The sequence below is a fragment of the Hemiscyllium ocellatum genome, chromosome 39, assembly GCF_020745735.1.
Source record: "Hemiscyllium ocellatum isolate sHemOce1 chromosome 39, sHemOce1.pat.X.cur, whole genome shotgun sequence".
Classification (NCBI taxonomy): Eukaryota; Metazoa; Chordata; class Chondrichthyes; order Orectolobiformes; family Hemiscylliidae; genus Hemiscyllium; species Hemiscyllium ocellatum.
Genome location: NC_083439.1, coordinates 29,162,446 through 29,182,112, shown reverse-complemented (window position 1 = coordinate 29,182,112; position 19,667 = coordinate 29,162,446). Strand labels below are relative to the sequence as shown.

At 43.3% G+C, this 19,667-nt stretch overlaps 1 protein-coding gene and 1 non-coding gene across 4 annotated transcripts in view; both read left to right on the top strand.

The window, feature by feature from the left end:
• The window catches only part of LOC132834373 (multiple C2 and transmembrane domain-containing protein 2-like), a 521,106-nt gene that overhangs the window by 452,294 nt on the left and 49,145 nt on the right, over positions 1-19,667 (top strand). The gene's annotated exons all lie outside the window — the stretch shown is intronic.
• LOC132834438 (U1 spliceosomal RNA) lies at positions 15,135-15,290 on the top strand. The gene has a single exon (XR_009647187.1). It is a non-coding gene; the product is annotated as a U1 spliceosomal RNA (small nuclear RNA).

Genomic DNA, 19,667 nt, shown 5'->3' with positions numbered 1-19,667 from the left:
CTATGCCCATTATTTGGGAAAAACAACAGGACAGGTCATTCTGCCTCACTAAAACTGATGACTGATTCATTAATACAGTGTTTATTATACTGACTGCAATGTACAAATACTTCATTGGGAGAGCCTGAGGTTGTGAAAGTGCAGTCATTCTATGTAGTCATAGCAGTAGATTTGCCTGTATTTATTACATTGTGTTTATTGTCATTTCTTTTCCATCTTTTTGAATTTAGAAAATTAGTTTTTCATTCTCTAAGCTTCGTTCTTAGATCTTATAAAACTGTTTTGACCCATTGGCTTGTTTGTTTTAATTCCCATTACATGAAAGTCTACGTTTGTGCAGTCTTGAATCTCCTCCAAAATTCTACCCTACCTTAGTTCTTCCTTCCTCTGGTATTTGCTGCGTCACAACCACTAGCACTTGAGTCATTCTCCATTGACAACTGTTTGACCTGAAACGCGGATAACCACTTCTTTCTTTCCCTTTACCTCACCTGTGCCTCTTCCTACCGAAGTGTTTTCATTTTATGCCAGCGCTAATCTTCGCCCAGGTATTTTTATTTTTTGCTCTGATGTCCATGGTTTCCCCCAGGATGCAATTGATGTTTCAAATGCAGCTTCAGTTGTACAGTGCACGCCTGACAGACGGAGCCTTCACAAACTCTCACAGTCAGAGAACCCCTACAGTATGGAAGCAGACCATTCGGCCCATTGAGTCCACGGATCCTCCAAAGAGAGCGCACACACACACACACACCGCCACCACCACCACCACCACCACCCGGTAACCCTGCATTGCCCATGGGCAATCCACCTGAACTGACTTCAGACTTTTCCTTCACATGGTTTTTGGTTCACTGTGAGGGGGCAACAAACCCCAGTGTATTCTTCATAATGATGAAGTGAATGCATGTTACTCATGCAAAATGATCCCAATATGGTCTGACTCAAAGAACCAGGCTTGATGCAATTGCCTTGAAAGGGCTGGTAGACAGGTACATGAGGGAGAAGGGAAGAGACGAATATGCTGATGGGGTGACCTGGCACAGAAAAAAATCAAGATGCTCAGGTGATTGTGTTTATTTAGGCCCACTCTCCTGTTTCTGAGTTGTAGATTCAATGTAAAGTTGCATCACAATGTTCACTGTAATATTTTATTTGTTGTCTGTGATCTGTTCTTTTCAACGTGTGATATCTTTGTGGTTTTGCACCCACAGTCTTAGACAGAATAACCTGTGCGCAACTATTACTCATTCTTGTACCCAGGCAGGTTAAACTGATCACAGAATAGATATCATTCTCCCACTTCTGACCAGTTGTGTTTGGTCGCAGAGACTAACCAGAACTGTCTTCTCAAGGGATGGCATGGTAGCTCAGTGGTTAGCACTGTTGCCTCACAGCACCAAGGTTCCAGGTTCAATTCCAGACTTGGGCGACTGCCTGTGTGGAGTTTGCACGTTCTTCCTGGGTCTGCGTGTGCTCCGGTTTCCTCCCACAGTCACAAAGATGTGCAGGGCAGGTGAATTGGCCATGCTAAATTGCCCATAGTGTTAGGTGCATTAGTCTGAAGGAAATGGGTCTGGGTGGGTTACTCTTCGGAGGGTCGGTATGGACTTGTTGGGCCGAAAGGCCTGTTTCCACACTGTAGGGAATCTAATCTAATCTAGTGTTAGGGAGGCTGATCTCAGATTTCTGAAACCTCCTGAATTTTAAAACAAGAAAACATTTTTCCCTTGTCTTGTTCATGTAACTAACTGACTGTATGGCTGTTGTCATCTCAGGTAAACTGCTAACTCAATATAGACCAGAATTAAACCTTGCTGATTTCTGCCCAGATTCTATATCATTGTCACACATGCAAACAAATTGGACATTTCCCTTCCTCTCAACCCAACGGCTAACTTTATAATCTGTTAGCAGTATGCTCAAGGTCTTCTGGTTCTTTGTGCTTTGTGATAAGCCTAGCTATAAAGACTTTTGATCAATTTTTACCAGTGGACAGAGATGATTAATGGTAGTTAGTCACTTAAGCAGAAAGAGACTTACATATTCTAAAATTATTGACCCATTTTGATATTACATTAGGTGATTTTAACATAAAGTGGCTACAAGTCGATTTATAATATTGCACCAGGGTAGTTTTTAATCTTTATTTTTGCACGACATAAACATGCAAATAAGGTGGCCAGTTCTTAAGTGGACAATTGATGTCTACTTCAGAATAGAATTGTCAGAATGCTCTTTGCTTTGGTTTTTACTTTGAAAGCATCAATACCCAAAAGTATGGCAATACCTTCAAGGCAATAAAATTAACTGTGAATCATTGCGCACATAGACTCTGATTCATGAAGAATTTCAGTAATAAATCAAGACTGATACAACTCTGAAAGTTTTTCCTCTGTCCAGAATGTTCTGGGAGTAAAGCATTAAAGAAAGGAACTTGGTTCTTGTGGTTTTTAAATGCTGGCTGTTTGAAGTATTCCCCAGCTACCTGAGGCCAGTGTCTTTTTGCTTGGCTTGCAATTACCTCTAACCTATTTTCCACTCGAGTTCCTTAATAAAACTCAGAATGTTACAGGCTTGGAGGAACATGGCTTGTTAACTATAAGGTGGCATTTTACAAACGCTTCAGAGTGTCTCCATGGCCCTGGAAATGTTAAAAGCTGAGTGTTAACCTAGATTTTTATTCTAACTGGTCTAATTTATTGTGAAGTGGCGCATACTCACTTAGGGTCAAAGGCCTGGACATTGATGTGCTTCCTCGTAAGGGAGTAAAGGTTACTTTAGATAGCAGTGAGGAAAGTAAGTTGGCCTTGATTGGCCTGAGCACAAACCTGAAATTAAGCTTGATCTTTTTAATTCACTGGTATGAAAATGCTTCATTTCACTCACTGTTGGTCTCATTTAACTAAGTCAATTGCTTTTTATTTACATATTTTTGATTCCCCAGTAAGATTTGAGTGGCATGAGCAATACAGTGCAAATGGAAAAATGGCACTTGCTTTGTCAGGAGAAGCATTTCTGATTCCCTCCCCTTAGGGTTTGATCAGCGAGTGCTGAATCTTGTTTATGAGTGGCAACTACCTTATTTCCACACAGTTGCCTCTCATTACTAGCTAAATTCAACTCATTTTTTATACAAGTGCAAATTTTCCCTTCTCTCCTGACATGAATGTCGGAGCAATTGCTGACAGTAGCAGCTGGCCAATTGTTTCTCCAGACCTTTGGACAAACAGACTCTCACCATAACTGGAATCTCCATGAATACCATCCTCTTCCACCCTCCATCCGTGCAAGCGGGCATCACCAAGCCACCAGCCTCACCACATCTTCAGACCTACTCATGCACCACTTCAGCATTTTGCTTTGGAGATTGGGCGCACCGATGACCCATGTGTTTCTGCCAGGATCTATTTCCCACAGGGTTAGCCACTCACAGTCCATGTGGCTGCATAGAATACACCTCTTATCTCTTGGAGTCATACAGCACTGAAATGGACCCTTCGGTCCAACCAGTCCATGCCAGCCATAATCCCAAACTAAACTAATCCCACCTGCCAGCGCTTGGCCCATATCCCTACAAATCTTTCCTATCATGAACTTATCTAAATGTCTTGTAAACATTTTAACTGTACCCACATCCACCACTGTCAGTCAAAGAGATTGTCTTATTCCAGTCATAGGGGCTTGTTATTATTCCTGCGGGTCAGGAGAAAACATCCAGGGGATTGCGGGTACGTAGGGAGCTGTGGAGCTCAAAGGGTTGGATCAATGATTCCTGCAATGAGTCAAAGGGTGGGATTGAGAATACTCAAAGTGAATGGAAAAGCAGTTAGGTAGGGAGGTGTCCCTGGTGTGTGAGTAGGAAGTGCAGAGGGTAGGAAAGGTCATTCACTTGAGAGGATGATATGGGTGCAAACTATGCATGCCATAGTGAGACGTGCAGTCTATGAGCCTTGATAAGAACAGTATGCTGTGGCAGAGTATGTGGTGGCCTCTGAGTATGAGAAATGCTGATGATACATATGCTTGTGGAGTGCAGAAGATCATTAACCTTCTCCTGTTCAACTACGTTTTGAGTTTCACTGAAAACATTGCACTGTCTCAGTCCAGGTTGGTGTCATGGCCTCCTCAGCAGAAGTAGGCACTACCTTCCATCTGTCCATCAGCACCTTCTGGTCCCTGTGGATAAACCGGTGAGACAGCTTGCCTTTCTAGGCCATTTCTTTTGCACTGTCAGTGCAGTAGCCCAATAATTCCTGGTTAGTAGTATCTGAAGTGCTGAGGAGCTGCTGTTTAAATAAAGCACCACACATCCAAACAGAGAAAACTTCATCAGAAATTGGAAAACACAGCCTTGTATCAAAGTCTAACCGTCATGATTTCTTCCCTTATGCAACACTGACTTTTAAAATTTGATCTTGGGAAATGGTTATTTCTGGCCGGGTCACATTTATTTCTGTCTTCAATTGCTGTGAAAGTGTAGTAATGATCTTCTTGGCACCACTGTAGTTCGCATGAGTATTGTTGTCTCGATGGTTTTGAATAGGAAATTTAAGAATATTGAACAATTGCCAATGAAGGCTCAGGCCAGGATGGTGTGTGTCTGTAGACATCTTGGGACCGTGTTCCCACGATAATGCTGCTCTTGGTGGCAGAGCTGGAAAATTCTATCATAAGCGGTTGGTGACATTAAACCGGACATGTGCAAACCAGATGGGAATCAACAGGCCAGTTTCTCAGATGCTGCCTGGAATTGTCGAATCCCTACAGTGTGGAGGCAGGCCATTCAGCCCATCAAGTCCATGCTGCTCCTTCAAAGAGCATCCGACCCCGTCCTTGTGATCCTGCATTTTCTGTGGCCAATCCACCTAGCCTGCATGTCCCTGGACACCATGTGCAATTTAGCGTGGCCAGACCACCTAACCTGCACATCTTGCAGGTGGGACTGTGGGAGGAAACTGGTGCACCCGGAGGAAACTCACGTAGACACGAGGAGAATGTGCAAACTCCACGCAGACAGTTGTCTGAGGCTGGAGTCAAATTCGGGTCCCTGGCGCAGTGAGGCAGTAGTGCTAACCAGTGAGCCACCATGCCGCTAATTGGCAGCAATTTGGTTGGACATACTTGATTTGGATATAATGCAATGTGAAGTAAAAAAAGAATTATAGAAACATAACGCTTGTCCTACCTTTCTGGGGAGTGTCTACGGCCTTCTCTGCACCATTGCATTGCAGACCCCTTGATCCGTTGCCTTTACCATTTAGCAAGGCAACAACCAGTTGTACTGTAGTTCCAAACTGCCTTTCAACATTATAATGAGCTTCCACTTCCCACCACCCCCCCGATGCTAGCCTGGAGTTGGGGTGCCATAGTCACTCCCACCCACTTAGATAATTCATGTTTCTAAATTACATTGCTGCCTTAATGCAAGAGCTTATTCAGTCAAGTGTTTGTTCACTGTCTACCCACAGCATTTATGACAGCCGTGGTTGCAATTGAGCTTGCTTCGTATTGGAGACTTTTACTTTATTCACAAAGCACCGTCTGCCAAGCTGGGATTCAATCCAGAATTTCAGACTGTGGTTCTGGATTACTAATCCAGTGACATTGCCACCTCCCCTTCTCTCATTTGAACTTCCATTTTATTCTCTGTGTTTGACTAATATTATTTTATCGAGTAAGGATAAACTTGACAACATTGTACTGTTTGTGTACAGTAACCAAACATCAAGGCTCGTTTATAGACCAGGATTTCATGAGATTAAAAAGAATTTAGTAATCATAGAGTTTTGATCTTTCAGATCTATATAGGTGTCAAGGCAAAATGTGTAGGCCACATGAGGCTGTAAATTAAAACATCGGTTCAGGTAGCTTCTACTTAGATTATAATTTGTGTTTGCTAATGTAGAAGTGAAGCAAAACATAATTTTCATCTGATCATTCAAATTGGAACAGTCAGTTAAGAAACACGTAAACCATGGACTGTGCATGCCTTTTAACTGGAAAGAGTTGCATGCTGTTTTTACAATCCAATACATATCTGAGTTGAAAATTATTTTGAGAACCAATTAAACTGCTTATTTGCAAGGTCACAGCTGGATCATCTTTTTTGAATATCATTTTGTAACTTCTAGATTTCATTCAAAAGCACACATTGGCTTTACAAAGATGAGTCCAAGATTCCTAACTGAAAATATATTTTGGCTTTCTTTACAGAGAAGCAGTTGGCCCAGTGGTTAGCACTGCTGCCTCACAGCACCAGGAACCCGGATTTGATTCCACCCTCGGGTGATGGTCTGTGTGGAGTTTGCACAGTCTCCCCATGTTTGTGTGGGTTTCCTCCGGGTGCTCTGATTTCCTCCCACAGTCCAAAGATGTGCAGGTCAAGTGGATTGGCCATGCTAAAAGTGGTCTCGTAGTATCCAGGGATATGCAAATTAGGTGAACTAGCCATGGGAAATGCAGGGTCACAGGGTTAGGATAGTCGGGGTGGGCCTGTGTGGGATGCTCTTTGGAAGGTTGGTATGGACCTGATGGGCCAAATGGCCTGTTTGTACACTGCAGGGATTCTATACTGATCCAATTGGATTTGAAGCACTGGATAAAGATTGAGAGAGTAAAGGACTTCTTATTTGAGAGCGATTGATACCAGCGTTATTCAAGTCTGATAGTAAGGGAGTCTGAATCCAAGAGGGTAGATATTCTTACTCATTCTTTCAATGCGCATTAAATATCCTCTTATCCTCCTTCTGCTATATGGTGGACATCCAAGATTGGCAACCTTCCTCATCCCTGATTAACCCTCTCTGTACCCTGTCCCAGACTTTGCTATCTTTCCTAAAGTATGGTTCCCAGAATTACGTAGTAGTCCAGCTGAGGTCTAACCAGGGATGGACCTTAACACTAGTTAGGGTCTTTAGTTCTGTGCATATTCCAGGAAAATGCTCAATAGTGATTTGAGGGGTGAAGGTGTGGAAACAAAGACCTGCATAAAAGTTTGCACCCCATCCACCCTCTGTCATTTTCTCTTCACTCCACCTAAGAGGTGATCTGTCTCCAGGGTGTGACAAAGAGGAACATATGTATGTTTGGCTGTGGAATGCTGCGGAGATAGGGGAGGACACATCGGACTTATTGATTGTTAATTCCTGATGAAGTGCTCTGGCCCAAAACGTCAATTTTTCTGCTCCTCAGATGCTGCCTGACTTACTGCGCTTTTCCAGCACCACACTCTTGACTCTGATCTCCAGCATCTGCAGACCTTACTGTCTCCATGTCGGATTTATCCTCATGTTCTCTCACGGTTGAGTGATGGGGGATAGTGATGGCAGGGAACAGAACAATATTCAAATCTATACTTCCTAACCTGCAATTCGACAGATTCTTAATCACAACTTGAAGGTGATTTCCTTGGAGCGTCGAGACTGAGGGATGACCTTATAAATGTTTATAAAATCATGAGGGGCACTGGATACAGTGAATACCAAGATATTTTCCCCAGAGTTTGCTAGTGTAAAACTGGAGGAAACAGGTTGAAGGTGAGAAGGCAAAGATTTAAAAGGGGCCTAAGGGGCAACTTTTTTCACACAGAGGCTGGTGCATGTGTGGAATGAAATGCCAAAGGAAGTGGTGGAGGCTGTTACAATTATAACATTTAAAAGGCATATGGATAGGTAAATGAATAGGAAGGGTTTAAAGTGATATGGGCCACGTGCTGGCAAATGGGTCTGGATTAATTTAGGTTAGTTGGTGGGCGTGGACAAGTTGGGCAGATGGTTCCGTGCTGTCCATCTCTATGACTCTATAAGTGTTTCCACTTCTCTCCACCATGCCTATGCACATTGCTATGACATTGTGACAATTACTTTGAGCGTATTGATCTCATGAATAATTAGATTATTTTAAAAGGTACTCTTAATGAGACTTTGGTCACCTTGAAGCTTTTTCTTGGGTCGGTGAATGACACTCTCGACTTTGAGTTCACAGGTTATGGTTAACTTGATTACGTAATCCAAGTTGACACCCCTGCATAATACTGAGGGAATACTGCACTGTTGAACAGTGTTGTCCTTTACAGGAGAGATTAGACAGAGACCCTATTCCCATTTTCAGGCAGACATAAGAAATCTCAGTATCACTTTGGAGAACCAATTAGAAGTTCACCCAATATCCCGGGTAGTATTTATCTCTCAGTTTTACTCAATCAGATTATTATGTCATTATCGCATTGCTTATGGCACCTGATGTGCACAAATTGGCTGCTGTACGCTATATGCTTAAAAAAAAGTCACATGGTGAAGGATTGAACAGGAGCCAATCTTTACTTATCGTAATATTTATTAGCAGAGTGAAACACTCCATGCGTGCACCTGCTATGTCCTAATTCATATAGAAAATAGAAAAAACACACCGGATCATCAACGCCACACTCACAGGAATCCGATTCACGAGAGAAGTAGAAAAGGATAGCCAACTCCCATTCCTAGACGTGATAGTACAGAGAACACCGAATGGAGAATTCACCACAAGGGTACACAGGAAAACAACACACACAGACCAACTCCTAAACTATGAAAGTAACCACCCCAACACACACAAACGAAGCTGCATCAGGACACTATTCAAAAGAGCTACAACACACTGCAATACACCAGAACTGCGAAAAGAGGAAGAGGAACACCTATACAAGGTATTCGCCGAAAACGGATACCCGCGCAACTTTATCAACAGATGCCTAAGAGATAGACCACGGAACGAGGACATGCCACAACCAAAAGGACTAGCCACACTACCATACATCAGGAGCGTTTCAGAACTGACAGCCAGACTACTGCGACCCTTAGGACTCATAACGGTACACAAACCAACAGCCACGCTCAGACAACAACTTACTAGAACAAAGGAGCCAATACCCAACATGAGCAAAACTAATGTAGTTTATAAAATACCATGCAAGGACTGCACAAAACACTATATAGGACAAACAGGAAGACAGCTAACAATCCGCATACATGAACACCAACTAGCCACGAAACGACACGACCAGCTATCCCTAGTAGCCACACACTCAGACAACAAGCAACATGAATTCGACTGGGAAAACACTACTATCATAGGGCAAGCCAGACAGAGAACAGCCAGGGAATTCCTAGAGACATGGCATTCATCCACAAACTCCATCAACAAACACATCGACCTGGACCCAATATACCAACCACTACAGCGGACAGCTGAAACTGACACCCGGAAGCGGCAAGGACAGACCACTATAAATACCGGAAGAAACATCAAAGAAGCGCTTCGCAGGAGGCTCCACAGCACTGATGATGTCTCCTAGCCAGGGGACGAAACGTTTGCAACAAAAACTTCCAGCTCGGCGAACAGAACCACTACAACAAGCACCCGAGCTACAAATCTTCGCACAAACTTTGAATGTCCTAACTCAAACACAGAGTCAAGAAGTGTGGTGCTGGAAAAGCACAGCAGGTCAGGCAGCATCCGAGGAGCAGGAGAGTCGACATTTCAGGCAGAAGCCCTTAATCTCAAATACAGCCCAGTGTCAACTGTGTCTGTTGATATTTGCTCAAGTGATTAATGTACTCTTCCCTGCATTTAATGAAGTACCATTAATGTGCAGTTAAAATATGTTTTCAGTCTTATAAACATTTGAGAAGTATTTTATAGCCTGTGGATGACTATGGGATATCCTGAGGACAGAAAGGGCATTAGGAATTGATAAGCATTTCTCTTTCTTTCTCAGTCATCATGCTTGTGCATGTTATTTTTGATAGTGACATATTTAGTATCTATATTTTCATGTTTTCTTTGCAAAATTATAGTTTTAATGCCTGCCCTTGTGTTAAAAAGTTCAATTAGACTCTTTTCTTATATGTCATCGTCCAGTTTTGAATCAGTTGGCTAGAAGCAAGAGCACCACTCAAGAGTCAGACGAGTTAACACTCCTTGGCCATGACCAGTTCAATATTAATGGGTGGCACAGTGGCACAGTGGTTAGCACTGCTGCCTCACAGCGCCAGAGACCTGGGTTCAATTCCCGCTTCGGGCAACTGTCTGTGGAGTCTGCACAGTCTCCCGTGTTTGCGTGGGTTTCCTCCGGGTGCTCCGGTTTCCTCCCACAGTCCAAAGATGTGCGGGTCAGGTGAATTGGCCATGCTAAATTGTTAGGTGAAGGGGTAAATGTAGGGGAATGGGTTGCTCTTCGGCGGGTTGGCGTGGACTTGTTGGGCCGACGGGCCTGTTTCCGCACTGTAAGTAATCTAATCTAATTGTACCACAGCAAGCAGAGAGGTGGGATTATGGGAGCATTCAGGATTCCTGAACAACTGGGACAGTCATTTTGGGAAAGGAAAGCCTTTAAATGAGGCAAAGTATCAAGTTCAGTGATTCCTTTTTAAAGCCCTATTCTTCTGTGCCATATGGCCATTGCTGGTAAGAATGGAATTTGTTGTCTGTCACTAAATGCCCTTGACCACCTCAGACGCAAGCAACAGTCAGCCACATTGATGTGGATCTGGAGTCACATGAAGGCCAGACTGGGTAAGGACAGCAGATTTCCTTCCCTAAAAGGCATCAGTGAATGAAGCAGGTGTTCTCTTTCGGTGAAAATCAGTAATAGTTTTGTGGTCACTATTACTCAGACTAGCTTTCAAAATTCTAGAATTATTGATTTGAACATAATTTCCACCAATTGCTTCGGTGGGATTTGAACTATGCTCCAGAATATCAGCCTGGATCTCTGGATTGCTAGTTCCGTGATATTACCACTGTGCCACCATCTCATAGAGTCAGACAGCACGGAAACAGACCCTTCGGTCCAACCAGTCCATGCCGACCATAGGCCCAAGCTAAATTAGTCTCACCTGCCTGCTCCTGGCCCATATCCCTCCAAACCTTTCCCATTCAAGTACCTTTTCAAATGTCTTTTAAATGTAGTAATTGTAAAATTGCTTCCTGTTTTTCAGCACTAAATCATAAGCTTGTGTGAAGCATGAACACTAGCATGGAACATTTGGGCTGAATGGCCTATTTCTGTGCTGTACATTCTATCTAGTTGTGGGTGAGATTGATGAGCAGGCCATATTCCTGTCAGAAGTATATTGTCTCTGCCACCCATTTGTGACAGACAGCTTACTTTCATATTCTCTGGCTGTCTGCTGGCATTCACTGACCTTGGCTTCTGGACCTCATTTCAGGAGAGGTGGCGATTGCGACCTCCGCATATGAATTCTTCACATCATCGTGTCACCTCATCCTTCAGGGCTCATATCAAAGAAGGAAAGAAACTGTCCAACCATGTAACTGGCAGGATTGCATCTTTATCTCGTATCTGTTTACAGAGGTTAATGCTGGGCACTGCATTGTCTCTTTGCAAGGCTAGAACTTTTCAATGCTGTTCAAAGATGACAAAACTGAAAAAAAATACCAATTTTCGTGAGGAATAGGAACCCGCAAGCAATCTGATTGTGATACATCTAATTAGTATGTACTCACCTGACCTTGCAAACTCTGCGCTCTGTATTAAATGCCTTCTCTTGGCTGGCACTTCCTGCTGAGTTGGTGCTGTTGCTGAGTGTCCCCTCATCCACTCTCACAGTGGCTCTGCACATAGCATTGTTTGCCATGAGCAAAACAGATGCTGCCTGTAACATCAAGTGGATGGATTTGTGGAAGTTCACACATAATGTTTAGCACATCACTGAATTGGCTGAAATCAAATCCATTCCATTCCTCTTGGGAAAGAGGGTGTGCTCTATGACCTTGATGGTGGTAGTCAGGGCTCTGAATACTGTCTCAATGACCACATTCAGATCTTCAACGAATACATTAACCATTGCATTTAGAGTTGAGAGTGTGGTGCTGGAAAAGCACAGCAGGTCAGGCAGCATCCGAGGAGCAAGAGCATCGACGTTTCAGGCTTAAGCCCTTCATCAGGAATGAGGCTTCTGGACCAGGAGGCAGAGAGATAAATGGGAGGGGGACTGGTGCTGAGGGGAAGGTATCTAGGAATGCAATAGATAGATGAAGGTGGGGGAGCAGGTGATAGGTCGGAGAGGAGGGTGGAGCGGATGGATGAGAAAGACGATGGACGGGTCGAGAAGGGTGCTGAGTTGGAGGCTTGGGACTGGGATGAGGGATGGGGAAATGAAGAAACTGGTGAAATCCACATTGATCCCTCATGGTTGCAGGGTCCCAAAACGGAATATGAGACGTTCTTCCTCCAGGCATAGGGTGGCTGGGGTTTGGTGGTGGAGGAGACCCAAGACCTGACTATCCTTGGTGGAGTAGGTGGAGGAGTTGAAGTGTTCAGCCATGGGGTGGTGAGGTTGGTTGGTATGGATGTCCCAGTGATGCTCTGTGAAGCCATCCAAGTTGGTGTCCTGCCTCCCCGATATAGAGGAGTGTTGCATTTATTCCATCTCATGATAGCACGCTAAATCTTCCTCAGTTAGCCCACGGAGAACACAGTCCTTCTAGTTAGCCAATCCTGTCGATCTTCATATGGAAGCCCCAGAAATAACATCATTTGGGACAGCACTGTCCAGGAACTTGTTGCCTGTAAACTGGCCTGAAACATTCCTGTCTGTTTTTCGCATCGACCCTAACCCTAACACGAGCACTCTCCTCCCATCCCAGGAGATATGTTTCTTGGTGATTGCTGGCTGTTCAGTATTAATCATAATTCCTCAAACAGTCTGTTCGAACATGCAGTGTAGGATCTCTACAGTGTGGAAGTAGGCCATTCAGCCCATCAAGTCCACACCTAGCATCCACCTAAACCCACTCCCCTACCCTATTCTATCCCTGTAACCCTGCATTTCCCATGGCCAATCTGCCAAACCTGCACGTCTTTGGACTGTGGAACGAAACCCACACAGACATGGAGAGAATGTGCAAATTCCACACAGGCAGTTGCCCAAAGAGACAATCGATACAATGTCTCTGGTGCTATGAGGCAGCAGTGTGAACCACTGAGCCATCGTATCACCCTGGACAGCACTCAAGCTTGGACTCCTCTTGTGGCAAGTTACTCTGATGCCCACACAAATGCAGCCAATGACCGTTTCTAACAAGAGAGATTCCAGCCATCTCCCCACGACATTGAGAGATGTTCCTTCACTGGATTACAACCCTGGAACTCTCTCCCAAACAGCCTAATGGATGTGTCTACACTACACAGATCACAGCGGTTCAAGAAAGCTGCTCAGCTTCTCCAGGGCAATTCAGGATAGACAGTAAATTCTGGCTTTGTCAGTGATGCCCACATCCTATGAATCGCTGCTGAAAATGTGTTGCTGGAAAAGCGCAGCAGGTCAGGCAGCATCCAAGGAACAGGAGATTCGACGTTTCAGGCATAAGCCCTTCTTCAGGCTTATGCCCGAAACGTCAAATCGCCTGTTCCTTGGATGCTGCCTGACCTGCTGCGCTTTTCCAGCAACACATTTTCATCTCTGACCTCCAGCATCTGCAGACCTCACTTTCTCCACATCCTATGAATGTAAACAATGAGTCAGTTTAATTTGTGCAAGATGTGAATTTCCACTGACAGGTTTCTTAAGAGATCTGTTGCATCCCTGGTGCCAGACTAGATCTCCCAAGCGGCCTAGACCCATCAGTATAAAACCTCTCACAAAGTTATCTTCGAGCATTCTTAAAGCAGCATCATCGATAAAGCAGACACGGCAGTGGTTTTCCAGCAGTTGCTCTACAACGTCGGCTGTTTCCTCACCTCATTGTGAAACAATATTGTGTCTACAACTGGTGATAAAATAAAGATTGGGATCTTTGCTCAAGAGTTAGTTAAAGCTTTGGGGACACTGTTGCAAACTGTGTTTAAAACTAGGAAGAAAAATGGCAATTCAGAAACCAGTATGTAAACACGACGGTAAATTCAGAAGCAGAGTCAACAGAGGGTAACTAGATCAGTAAAACAAAACCTGCCAGAGATTTGATTGTTGTTTTATAAATAGCAAATAGACTGGCTTTAAGAGATGAGTTATTGACACAAAGTGGAGCCCTAAAAGAGCGCCTGAGATACTGTGCAGTGCTCCTCTCTTAGTGTTTTGCTACAGTGTCGGGTACGCTGCAGTTTAGAGTTTACAGTGATTACAGTCTGAGATCTGTATCCAGAAACAGCCATGCGTTCTGCTGTAAAGTAGTGTTTTCATCTTGTTGTGCTGTTTGATCAGAAAGTGTGAATAAGCCCAGCAGGAGTCTCGCCTCCTGCTCTCAGCTGTACTTTGCACTTACAGCTACAAGTGTAAACTTGTCCTGGAGGTTTGTGGGAAGCATTACTTGACTCCATCACACAAACAGCAAGCTTCCCATTCTCACCTTCTGCAAACGGCAGGCAGGGATACATTGGTCCCTTCCTCTAACATCTAGCAACTTGTCCTATCTGTGGATATCAAACTGCATTGGCTTACCAGGAGCAGAGCAAGCAGTTCCAAACGGACATAAAATGTACATATAGCTTTTATCAGTTTTTAATTATTAAGAATTATTAGTTAGCAATTTTTGAGAAGATTTATAGCTCAGGTTGATGATAAGTATTTAAGTTAGCTCACTGAGCTTGAAGGTTTGTTTTCTGACATTTTGTCACCATGCTAGGTTACATCATCAGTGAGAGTCTCACCTCTCTATCTATAGTTCTTGATTTCATATGGTGGGTGATTATTAGTCATTGAGGTGCATTGCCTTTAAATATTTAAGATAAAACCAGATAAATATATGAGAGAGAAAGGAAATGAAGGATATACTGGCCACGTTAAATAGAAATAGGCTTGTGTAGAGCATAAATATTCAAATTGAGTAGCCTTGCACAGTCCATAGGTGGTTATTCTGATTAACTACCAGCACTGCTCGATCATCACTATTCCTTTGGGAGAAATCAGAACTAATGGTTCAAGTCTCGAGGCCTTCCTGCAGAAGGGTCACTATACCTGAAACATTAACTCTGCTTTCTCTCCACAGATGCTGCCAGATCTGCTGAGTTTCTCCAGCGATTTGTTTTTGTTTCAGATTCCCAGCGTCTATCACATCCAAAAATGGAAGAATGGGAAGATTTTGTTGCTTGGTTTTTATTAAAGCTTTCAATGTCTTTCCCTGTCATGGACATGGTCTGGCAAGGGATATACCATGATCACTAAGGTGGTTCTCCCAGGATGAGGCTATCCCATTGCACTTCGGGTGTGCTGACACCTGTGATGTCCTCAAATGCGGGATACTCGACTGTAACATTTGTGGTAGTGGGGGACTGCGTTCGCGCTCTAAATATATTTAAGAGGGAAATCAGGAGGGCAAAAACGGGGACGAGATAGCTTTGGCAAATAGAATTAAGGAGAATCCAAAGGGTTTTTACAATCATATTAAAGACAAAAGGGTAACTAGGGAGAAAATAGGGCCCCTCAAAGATCAGCAAGTCGGCCTTTGTGTGGAGCCACAGAAAATGGGGGAGATACTAAATGAATATTTTGCATCAGTATTTACTGTGGAAAAGGATAGGGAAGATATAGACTGTAGGGAAATAGATGGTGACATCTTGCAAAATGTCCAGATTACAGAGGAGGAAGTTCTGGATGTCTTGAAACGGTTAAAGGTGGACAAATCCCCAGGACCTGATCAGGTGTACCCGAGAACTCTGTGGGAAGCTAGAGAAGTGATTGCTGGGCCTCTTGCTGAGATATTTGTATCATCAATAGTCATAGGTGAGGTGCCAGAAGATTGGAGGTTGGCAAACGTGGTGCCACTGTTTAAGAAGGACGGTAACGACAAGCCGGGGAATGATAGACCGGTGAACCTGACCTCGGTGGTGGGCAATTTGTTGGAGGGAATCCTAAGGGGCAGGATGTATATGTAGTTGGAAAGGCAAGGACTGATTAGGGACAGTCAACATGGCTTTGTGCGTGGGAAATCATCTCTCACAAACTTGATTGAGTTTTTTGAAGAAGTAACAAAGAAGATTGATGAGGGCAGAGCAGTAGATGTGATCTAGATGGACTTCAGTAAGGTGTTCGACAAGGTTCCCCATGGGAGACTGATTACAAGGTTAGATCTCATGGAATACAGGGAGAACTAGCCATTTGGATACAGAACTGGCTCAAAGGTTGAAGACAGAGGGTGGTAGTGGAGGGTTGTTTTTCAGACTGGAGGCCTGTGACCAGTGGAATGCCACAAGGATCGGTGCTGGGTCCTCTACTTTTTGTCATTTACATAAATGATTTGGATGCATGCATAAAGGGTACAGTTAGTAAGTTTGTGGATGATACCAAAATTGCAGGTGTCGTGGATATCGAAGAGGGTTACCTCAGATGACAACAGGATCTGGACCAGATGGGCCAATGGGCTGAGAAGTGGCAGATGGAGTTTAATTCAAATAAATGCAAGGTGCTGCATTTTGGGAAAGCAAATCTTAGCAGGACTTATACACTTAATGGTAAGGTCCTAGGGAGTGTTGCTGAACAAAGAGATCTTGGAGTGCAGGTTCATAGCTCCTTGAAAGTGGATTCGCAGGTATATAGGATAGTGAAGAAGGCGTTTAGTATGCTTTCCTTTATTGGTCAGAGTACAGGAGTTGGGAGGTCATGTTGTGGCTGTACGGAACATTGGTTAGGCCACTGTTGGAATATTGCGTGCAATTCTGGTCTCCTTCCTATCGGAAAGATGTTGTGAAACTTGAAAGTGTTCAGAAAAGATTTACAAGGATGTTGCCAGGGTTGGAGGATTTGAGCTACAGGGAGCGGCTGAACAGGCTGGGGCAGTTTTTCCTGGAGCGTTGGAAGCTGAGGGGTGACCTTATAGAGGTTTACAAAATGATGAGGGGCATGGATAGGATAAATAGGCAAAGTCTTTTCCCTGGGGTCGGGGAGTCCAGAATTAGAAAGCATAGGTTTCGGGTGAGAGGGAAAAGATATAAAAGAGACCTACAGGGCAACTTTTTCACGCAGAGGGTGGTACGTGTATGGAATGAGCTGGCAGAGGAAGTGGTGGAGGCTGGTACAATTGCGACATTTAAGAGGCATTTGGATGGGTATATGAATAGAAAGGGTTTGGTGGGATATGGGCCGGGTGCTGGCAGGTGGGACTAGATTGGGTTGGGATATCTGGTCGGCATGGACAGGTTGGACCGAAGGGTCTGTTTCCATGCTGTACATCTCTATGGCTTTATGACTCTATATACCCTTTAAAATGGAAAATGTTTGAATAGATATAAAGGGAGAAGGTATGGAAGGTTTTGAGTTATTAAGAGAGGCTGGATAGGCTGAGATGTTTTCCATTGGAGTGTTGGAGGTTAAGGGATGACCTTACAGAAGTTTAGAAAATCATGAGGGAATGACATAGGGTTAACGGTAGGTATGTTTTCCCTCAGATGAGGGCTTTCAAGGTGAGAAGAGAGAGATTTAAAAAAAACATGAGGGACAACTTTATTGCGAAGAGGGTGGCTCGTGTGTGGAATGAATTCCTACGGAAGTGGTGGATGCAGACATAGTAACAACGTTGAAAATACATTTAGTTAAGTACATGAATAGGAAAGGTTTGGCCAGGAGCAGGTAGATGAGACTAGTTTAGTTTGGAATTATGGTCGGCATGGACTTGCTGGATCAAAGGGTCTGTGTGACACTATGACTTGACCAGTTGTCTATCCTATTATTTGCCTTACCTGCGCTGCCATCGCAGAATTATATTCATTCACAGAGTTATATTCATTCTCAAAGTTCTACTCATTCACAGAATTATTTTCATTTGCAGAGTTACATACATTTGCAGAGTTATTCATTCAGAGTTACATTGATTCACAGAGTTATATACATTAGCAGAGATATATGCATTCAGAGTTGTATTCATTCACAAAGGTATATTCATTCGCAAAGTTAAATACATTCACAGAGTTATATACATTTGCAGAGTTATATTCATTCACAGAATTATTTTCGTTTGCAGAGTTATATACATTCGCAGAGTTATATTGATTCGCAGTCATATTCATTCACAGAGTGTATACATTCGTAGAGTGATATTCATTCGCAGTTATATTCACTCTCAGAGTTATATCCATTCTCAGAGTTATATACATTCACAGAGTTATATTCATTCATATGACTGTCATAAACTGAGCAGAAGCTGAAAATACTTGCAGAGCAGTGATCAAATATGAGTGATGCCACAGATGCAGACTTTTCATCATAGAAACCTTCTCCTAAAACACCTCCATTGCATTTTGTTTTTATCATATCCTACATGAAAAATATTCATATTTGTAGTACAGGTAGACAACCCTATATCTGAAATCCCGAAATCTAAAAAGCTCCAAAATCCAAAGGTTTTTTTTGTGAAGTTTTTATCTCATTAACAAGATTGTTTGGCGTGCAAACAGTTAACCCAACTCTATACCCATTGGATGTGTGTCACTGAGATGCGTCATGGGTGTGCATGGCCCAGTACTGGCAGGCCTCAATTCTGACTCAGGGTCTGTAACTCACAGTGACTCTGCTGCCTGGTAAGACTTTTTAACAATTTCACCATTGAACTGTCACTTATTCCGAAATTCGAAGAATTCCAAAACCCAGCTGGTCACGAGCGCATCAGGTAAAGGATTGTGTACCTCTACTTGGATTTGTGAATCCTTGCCATTATTTTCATCTTTACCTTTATGCAAGTTCAGAGAGTGGGGAGCAAGGGCAATCAGTCATCCAATATATGTCTCCCTGGAGCTTTTATTCTCCCCACTGATGTTAAGTGGCAGGTTTTGATTCAGCCATTTCAGCCTGTCAACAAAAATTGAAAAGACTCCCAACTGGTTATGTGTCAGCAGTCTCAGAATGGAATCTCACAGAGCTTTTTTCATATCTATAGTCCAACCTTGTGGATATTTAAGAGTCAGAATATGAGAAAAGTAAATTCCATGGAATTAAGCGATACTTAGTAGATACAACAGAATCTACTTGTGCCATTACCATTTGTATTATAGAATTATTTTTAGCTTGCAAGAGAAAATTGTGTTTTTTAGATTACTTACAGTGTGGAAACGGGCCCTTTCTGCCCAACAAGTCCACACCGATCCGCCGAAGCGCAACCCACCCATACCCCTACATTTACCCCTTACCTAACACTATGGGCAATTTAGCATGGCCAATTCACCTGACCCTTTTAGAAGGCTTAATTGCATGATGAAAGAATGTCCATATTTATAGATCCACAGAGTCATACAACAGATTCTTTAGTCCAACCTGTCCATGTCGACCAGGTTTCCCAAACTGATCTAATTCCATTTGTCTGCCTTTGGCCGATATCCCTCTAACCTTTCCTATTCATGTACTTGTCCAAATGTCTTCAAATGTTGTCATTGTTCCTGTATCTACCACTTTGTCTGGCAGTTCATTCCATAAATGCACCACTCTCTGTGTGAAAAGAGTTGCCCCTCACGTCCCTTTTAAAGCTTTCTCTTCTCTCCTTAAAATTATGCCGTTTAGTTTCAAACTCCTCAACCCAATGGAAAAGGCCTTTGGTATTTACCCTATCCACGCCCCTCATGATTTTATAAACCTCCAAAAGGTCACCCTTCAGCCTTCTATGCTCCAGTGAAAATAGTCCAAGCCTATCCAAACTCTCCTTGTAACTCAAAGCCTCCAGTCCCGGTAACTTCCTGGTAA